This window comes from Brassica napus, chromosome C3 (assembly GCF_020379485.1).
Source record: "Brassica napus cultivar Da-Ae chromosome C3, Da-Ae, whole genome shotgun sequence".
Lineage (NCBI taxonomy): Eukaryota > Viridiplantae > Streptophyta > Magnoliopsida > Brassicales > Brassicaceae > Brassica > Brassica napus.
Window position 1 is genome coordinate 45,834,749 of NC_063446.1, and position 8,752 is coordinate 45,843,500.

Genomic DNA, 8,752 nt, shown 5'->3' on the forward strand with positions numbered 1-8,752 from the left:
TGCAACAGGTCAGAAAGTAGACGCTCAGGGGAATGTAATCCCTGATACTGATGCTACATGAGCTGCTCAACCTGTAGAAGAGGCTGCTCGACCAAGGGCACTGGATGACTACAATCGTCCAGATAAGTACTACGCAACAGATCAACTATTCGACTTCCAGAGATTCAGAAGCAAAATTTCGAGCTGAAGCCTCAGTACTACACACTCGTGTCGCAGATACCCTACTCGGGGTTACCGCACGAGCATCCTATGGACCATCTGGAGAGGTTCGAGGATCTTATCGCCGCTATTTGTATGGATGGAGTCCCCGAGGACTACCTATTGTGCAATCTCTTCAAGTATTCTCTGACTGGAGAAGCGATGCACTGGCTTAGCAGCTACCCACAGGATCTCTAACATCCTGGGCCGACATCAAGAATGTTTTCTTGCGAAACTTATAAGATGAGGCACGCGCTGAAGACTTGAGGAGCAAAATCGCTACATTCGCGCAGGAGACTGGAGAGTCTTTCAAAGATGCGTGGATCAGATTCAAGTTTTTCCAGCGAGACTGTCCACACCACGGATTCAACGAAGTGCAACTGCTGAGCACTTTCTTCAGAGGTATCGCCTTGAGGTATCAGATGTCTCTTGATACAGCTAGCGAGAGAAACTTCAACACCAGGAATCCGGTGGAGGCTGTGAGACTGATAGAAAATCTAGCAAACATCAGCAGCACCAAGAACACTGACTTTGAGAGGAAGAAGTCTGTTGCATCCCTAGGGAAGGAGCAGATGGACGAAGTTAGATAAAAGTTAGATGTGGTTCATGAGCTTCTTAGGAAGTAGGTCTGTTCAGCTGAAGGAGAAGAAGCTGTAGACATGGAAGGAGAAGAAAGATGTGAACGACATTGGAGGTACTGGATTTCAGAGGTCTGGAAACCAGGGTGGAAACAGAAACTTCTTTGGCAATGGTCAGAGGAGTAACCAGAGTTCACAGTTCCAGAAACCTTTCAGCAACAATAGCAGAGGCTATGAAAACTCATTCTACCAGAATCCACCACCACAGACTCAGGAAAGCAAGATTGAAGCGATGCTTGACAGAGTTCTGGAAAGACAACAACAACTCACTGTGGATTTCAATGGGAAGATAGATTCTACCTACAACAGTCTGAACACAAGAATTGAGACCTTAGGGACTCAGGTGAGGAAGCTTGAAATGCAAGTGGTTCAGACTAGAGACACTGTAAAGAGGCAAGAAGCCTTGGCTAGAGAGGCAGCAGTTGAGAAAGCAAAACACCACGTAAATGCCATCATAGATGATGATTTTTGGCAAGTGGTGAAGCATGAGAAGCTTGGAGAAGGAGACTTCGAAGTTGAAAGCTCCATGAGTTTCGGCAGATCACATTGGTGTCGAATGATGTCAATGGATACACATCACTCGATAGACCATGATGGAGATCGATCAACATATTACTCTAAACATCGATCGACGTCATCTGCTGAATCGATTGCGGAGTGTAGTGCAGTTCGAATCATGACTCATGAGGAATTCGCAGAAAAACATCCTCACCCACCCTCCCCTTTCTACGTCAAAATCGATTGACCGCATGAGCCAGCAGTCGACCGACAGAGAGAAACGGATATCAATCGACCCCCCTCACCTCCCATCGATCGACGGACACCTCTCACCTACCGAGTGCGGTTACCATCAATTGATAATGACCGAATCAACGCACTCAGACCACCACCTAAACCTTTAGCAAACCCACCAGAACCTACAACCAACCCTTCAGACACTACACCAGAGCCTATGCAAGTTGATGAGGCAACTGAAGGAAGAAGGTTAAGAAAAAGGAAGGAGAAGATTCCTAAGAACCTTAAGAGGGAAGCTAATGAGAAGGAGATGGATGGTTTCACTAAGAGAGTCCTCAAAATCCCAGTGGAGAAACCTTTTGATGAAGTTTATTTCACACACCGGTTGTGGATGTTCTTCAGAGAGACTAAGGAGACTGAGGAGGACATTGGGAGAATGTGTTCATCATGTCAGGGAAAGGATGAAACTAAGGATCACATTGAAGAATAAGAGTGATCCTGGGAAGTATGCAACACCATGTGTGGTTATGGCAGACCAGCTGGGTCTGAAAACAGAGCCCTCATCAGAATCTTTCACCTTCGTGGACCTTTCAGAAAGAAGCTCAGGAGGAATCATGGAGACCTTGATGTACAGATTGGTAATGCCCTTGTCCGAGTAGATTTTCATGTCCTGGACATCAAGCTTAACTAGAACTCTTCACTTCTGCTTGGAAGAGCTTTCCTGGCTACAGTAGGAGCTGTATGTGACATGAACACCAACAGATTGTGTCTGACACTGATAGATCCAGACGTCCACTATGACCCAATTCGAGTTCTGAGACAACATGTCAACCTCGTGGAGCTTGGAAATGATCGTGGCTACATTGCATCATGCCATTGTGGAGCAGAGTACGAAATAGAGTACTCAGAATCGATCGACACTCACACTGCATCATCGATCGATTCCAATGACTCACCGACGACCGATGAACACTATCCCACGTCGCTCGACGGGAAGCATCCGGTTGACCATTTCACATTACCAGATCAGTGTTAACCAAACTTTGCCTTTCAACAACCCAACAAAAGAGGACATGATGACTATTCCATACGCAGACAGTGGATTCCACGAAAGTTTTGCAGTAGAGACTGTAATTCCTTCATCCAATGAGGATCCTACTAAGGAGTATGATGAGGATTACTGGAAGGAAAGAGCTATAGAGATTACTATGCAGGATGATAGATATTCAAGCCATTCCTTCAACAACACGTCTCCACCATCGATCGACAGAGTCTACTCAGCATCGGTCGATACCCACCCTCATCCAGCAAAACGATCTTATGCATCAATCGATACCACACCTTGTACATCGATCAATATTAAAGCCGCCGCCTTAAAAAAGGAGAAAGGGAATATTCCAATCCCAAGTAGGTTTACCAACACCTATATAAGGAGTTTTACACCCCAGATAACTTATCACGACACCGAAGCAGAATAGATGAATGCTCTCACTAACCAATCAAAAGGAACATCAAGGAAGGGCATTCGATCCAAACGTCTACCATCGATCGATACTCCAGTATCAACATCGATCGATTCTCATTCTAAACCTAAACTTTCTTTAATTACTAAGAAGAATATGAGTATTGATTACGGTTTTCTAACTCCTGATGAATTTGGTATTTTCTGGGACCCAGATGGCCATGCAAGAGCTATGGATGGAAGGATTCTACAAGTATCCAGAGAGGACATAACAGACATTCTTCAGGTGGCCAATGGAGCAGACAACTTATTTATGCAGCAACGCAGCATTCCAGACAACATTCCAGACAACATTCCAGCTGTTCCAGACAAATATCCAGGGGCCGACACAACATAAATTGGTTCACACCAATCGTGCCGACCAGTTGGCCAAGCATCGATCGACAAAGTTGCTCCTACATCGTTAGACAGGGTAACACCTATGTCGCTCGACAAGGCACCTTCACCATCGATCGACAGACGTTACGAATTTGGACATCGCGCTTTTAACATCTATGAAGCCAGAAAGTTCAGATGGGAACAGAAGGACGAATATGGTGTCTACAGAGATGAGTCTGGATATGCAAGGAGCGTAGCTGGTGAGATGATCCATGTTACCAAGGACAACATCAGAAAAATTCTGGAGACAGCATCCCTATTTGAAGAGAGTAACTTTTGTCTTCCAGAACATGCCACTTCTTTCACACCTACAAAACTGGCACCAGAGATCTACACCAAGGATGAGATTAATGAGATGGTGACTGGTATTTGTGGAGCTCAGGAAAAGGTAGGAGATGAACTCAAGACATTGGTAGATGACACTTATCAGCCTTTGGACAGAGGTTACAATGAGCTTATTAGAAGTATGGCAGAGATGAGGACAGAGATTGAGAGTATGCAGTACAACCTTGAGAAAGAAGCTACGACATCACCATCGATCGACGCCAACAAAGCAACATCGATTGACGTCAAGCCACAGACATCCCACATTCCTGCAGAACCGGAAAGTTTGGCAGAGAAGAAGGATGAATGGGAGATCGCATACATCAAAACGGGGATTAACGACGTTTACAACCCTCTCAAAAACAACATGGACTGGTTAAGAACGAGAATTGATCTCCTACAGCAAGATTTGGACACCATTCGCAAGAAGGATCCACAACCAGCCACATCGATCGATATCTTCACCATCACATCGATCGACAGCAAGTTCACAGCCATGGAAGATAGGTTACAAACCTACGAGGATATGCACGACCGTTTCACATCACCTATCATGCGATACTTGGACATCTTGTCTACACAGATGATGAATGTCCAGAGGGACATTGGCAAGCTTAATGATCAACATGATTTTCAGAAAGAAGGTTCAACATCTATCGATAGGTTCCATAGGGCATCGCTCGACGGCAAGAAACCTACAGAACATCTTCCCTACCCAACAGCAGAAGTTGATCAGATCACATCAAAGCTTTACACAGCTCTAGACACCATGGAGGAACGACTTGAGAAGCGGTGTGATGACATCTACTTTCCATTTGACGTCAGACTCGGTGGACTGGATAGCCAAGCAAAGTGGTTACAGAAGGAAGTCAAAGCCATTCAGAGGCAACTCGCATCTCAACACCAGATATCAGCATCGATCACCAAAAAACGCTCCAAATCGATCGACAGTAAGGTACCAGCATCGACCGATAAACACTTGGTCGCATCGATCGATACCACGTCTACACCAGACGACGAGCAGCTGATACAAAACAAAATGGAGTCAATGCATGAGGAACTGAACGTGCTATCAACATACGCCTACGACAAGATAGGATGGCATCAGTTCAGCATTGAAAACATCCTAGAAAGGCTACAGAACATCTCAAATGCAATACAGAAGATGGATGAGAGATGGACCAGAAATGATGAGGCCAGAAGAAGTTTCATTGCAGCTTGGTCCAAAATGTACAGAGATGAGGTGGATGCATCTTTCCCAACAAGTAGTTGTCTTTCCACCAATTAGCCACATACCTCCACAGTCAAGCTAAATGACTATAACAAAGCGCTGAGTGGGAGGCAACCCACTATTAGGTAATTTTAATTGGTTTTCTTATTTACTTTCGTTTTCATTCTTTCAGATTTATTGCAAGAGCCAAGTAGGATGATTACCAACATATCGACCGTGGACGAGACGTCGACATCGATCGACCTACAATCACATACGACGATCGATGCATACCGATGCACATCGATCGATTCCCACTCCGGTCAGGTTTATCTTCCTAACTTGTTACATTGAGTACTTATGATTTATTTCCACCATAACTCCGACTGTGTTACACTGGGACAGTGTAATTTAAGTCTGGGGGGAGGTTTACTGATATTATTTATTCTGATTCTTATAAAATGATTTTAATAAAGTTATGCTTAGCTATGTGAAAGGGACTATGATCTTATTATTGATTTATACTTGAATGTCTAACCACTCTTTAGCAACATTCTAGATTTACTGATTGCAGATAGTACTAAATATGCTAAAGTGGACCAACTTGTCAACTATACACACTTGCCTTGATTATTTGAAGGAACCAAAGCTGACCTCCAACATTAAACCTGACATAATCGCTTGTCTTGGGGCTTGGTATACATGGGATCGGATTCTTCAGACAAATCTGGAAGGTAACGCCTTGTGTAGATTCATTTATCACATTTCCTCTCTCTATTTTCGACCCTAGAGTAGTTAGTGATATCTAAAAAAAAAAAAAAAAAAATATCCGAAATTTATTACTTAATTAGGACTTAGGATCTAGTTAGGAAGAGTCTGAACAGGACTTGGTGGCTAAAACCATTAAGGCTTGATTCATAAAGATTCTAATAAAAGAATTCGAACGGGACTTGGAGGCGGCAATCTTCAAGGCTCGCTTCACAAAGAATTCTTGGATATAGGTCAAACAGAAGTGAACAGGGCTTGGTGGCAACCACCTTTAAGTATTGATTCATGGAAGCCTGTCCAATCTTGGTCACTGATCCTGCAATGGAAGCATACTTTGACTCAAGAGAGAAATTAGGAACTAACTTTTACCTGCAGTTTCAGATACTTATCTGAAAATCCTTGCATCCTGTGATCGATACTCCCAAGGTAAAGCATGCACTTTTATATTTATGCTAACAAATGAGGTTAGTAGAGGGGAATGTCAGACATGATTTTCTGAGTTGTAAACTAGTTGAATTTGGTTGCTAAGCTAGGATATTGCATAATGTGCTTTTGTTATTAGGACTTTTTAGATGTGGTTTGCGAAATTGTAGAGGTGATGATTTCTATGTTTTAAATCTGTGAGTCCCTGCTGTTTTCAAACCTCTTTCAGAGAGACTGCCTGTTTGTGTAAGTTTGGGGGAGTTGATATACAATGGATTTGACCCATTTTCATCCATGGTATATAAGTGTTTTAATATCTATATATTATATATTCTATCCTATTAAATGTTTTCAGGTTCAGCAGTATCTTGGAGTAAAGTGATGACTATGGAGCATTTAGGAGCTTAAAAGAGATTTCATCCGAGCTGACCATTAGAGGTCGATACAAAGAAGAAGCAATCGTTCGATGCACATCCAGTGCCGTCGATCGAAACAGAAGAGAAGCCTCGACGATTGAAAATTATGATTGATCGATGTACATCCTGTACCATTGATCGATGTCGAGACGCGAGATGCGCGACTTGGTTCCAGCCGACTTTAAACCCAAGGCTTCACCAAATTACAAGATTACCCCTGACGAGTTTTTAACCTAATAGTTATATACTTACCTAAGTGTTAGGAGGCAAAGGGAGTTTTTAGCCACCATTGTATTCTTACTTTCAGCAAGAGAGAGAGAGAGAGAGTTTTAGGAGAGAAAATCATAGAGAGATTTGTGATTGAAACTCCATTGATTCATCTATTCTATTCTATGCAGTTTTTATCTATATTTTATGTCATGAATTGCTTAGCTATGTCTGAGTAGTTTACTTGTTAGATTCAGGGTTCAAATAGGTTAGAGGGATTAGCCCCAACTATAGATTTGCTAAGTTGTGATATTCATTGATTGATTGTTCTTAATGTTTGTTTTAGCTTTGCTAACTAGAACATGAACCTAGGTATTTGCATGTGTCAAGCATCCTTGATCATCATGTCCTGAATCTAATATGTCTTTCTAGGACTGCTAGAGAGAGTTAACCGCTGATCTAGGAGACTAGTGAGCATTATCAACCCGCGCCTAGGGCTTAGCTAGAAGCTATCGATCGATATTGTCTTCTGACAATTGATCGATATTGTGAAAGGTGTATCGAACGATATCCATATAGAATCATCGATCGACACTTTCTTGTGATCAAAACACGACTGTTGAGATCGAAGATCGAGTTAGTTAACCAGTGACACATTGCCATCACTGATCACTGTGACTAAGGAGTTGAGCTCTAATATATCATGCATGCAACTGTTAGGCATCTATAGGATTATAATCTCTAACACCTGAATAGAAACCCTGCATCTAATATCTTCCAATAAAGTTACACCCCCAATCATCTTGTTTGTCGAGCAATAGACTTGCTGAATTAGGATTGCTATTTACTCTTAAACCATAAAACAACAAACACCTAGAATTAATAACCTGACTAGATTTAATAGGTTCCCTAGCACCTTGTGGATTCGATCCCTAAGTACTGCAACTGAACCTCTTATATGAGAGAGTAATTCACTCCTTAGGAGTTGAGCTAACTGATCACTGTGACTGAGTTAGTTAACCAGTGACACATTGCCATCACTGATCACTGTGACTAAGGACTTGAGCTCTAATATATCATGCATGCAACTGTTAGGCATCTATAGGATTATAATCTCTAACACCTAAATAGAAACCCTGCATCTAATATCTTCCAATAAAGTTACACCCCCAATCATCTTGTTTGTCGAGCAATAGACTTGCTGAATTAGGATTGCTATTTACTCTTAAACCATAAAACAACAAACACCTAGAATTAATAACCTGACTAGATTTAATAGGTTCCCTAGCACCTTGTGGATTCGATCCCTAAGTACTGCAACTGAACCTCTTATATGAGAGAGTAATTCACTCCTTAGGGTAATTTGAGTGGTATCAGATTACGATGAGATTCCAGCGCGCGGTTTGGTGATTTAGGCAAGATAGGCATAATTGGACGAAGTTTATATCCAAGAATCCATAGAAAAATAGTAATTTTTAATGCCTATAAGAAGGAAGGTAATTTTCCTCATAATTTTCACTCACTTATTTTCATAAAAGGTTTTCTTGAGAGAAAATTTTCCTTTCCCTTTCCTTCTCTTTTTTCTTTAAGTTTAAAAGATGTCTAGCAGAAAGAAGACTATGAAAAGAGGTACCTCCCATGGTTATTCGTCCGAAAGTGTTCACGATGATGATATTCTTGTCCCGAAGGCCGAGTTCGTGTCTCACTCGATGGATCATGCCGATGGTGAGGCGTACTCGATTGCGAGATATGGTTCGATTACTTCCCCTATCGAGAAGTCATTTCCTGTCATGAACCAGCGTTCGGTCGAAAAAGGCGCGTCGAGAAGAAGCACCGGCGAATTCCTTAAGGCCGTTCGTGCATTCTGCCGTATTTCGGATGCGATAGAGTTTTGAATTCCTTGTCGAGGGGAAAGTGCTGATAATCCCGCAGA

At 42.3% G+C, this 8,752-nt stretch overlaps 1 non-coding gene across 1 annotated transcript; it reads right to left on the minus strand.

The window, feature by feature from the left end:
- Positions 1–457: 457 nt before the first annotated feature.
- On the minus strand, positions 458–565 carry LOC125584836. Its single transcript, XR_007321743.1, has one exon. It is a non-coding gene; the product is annotated as a small nucleolar RNA R71 (small nucleolar RNA).
- Between the last annotated feature and the right edge of the window lie 8,187 nt (positions 566–8,752).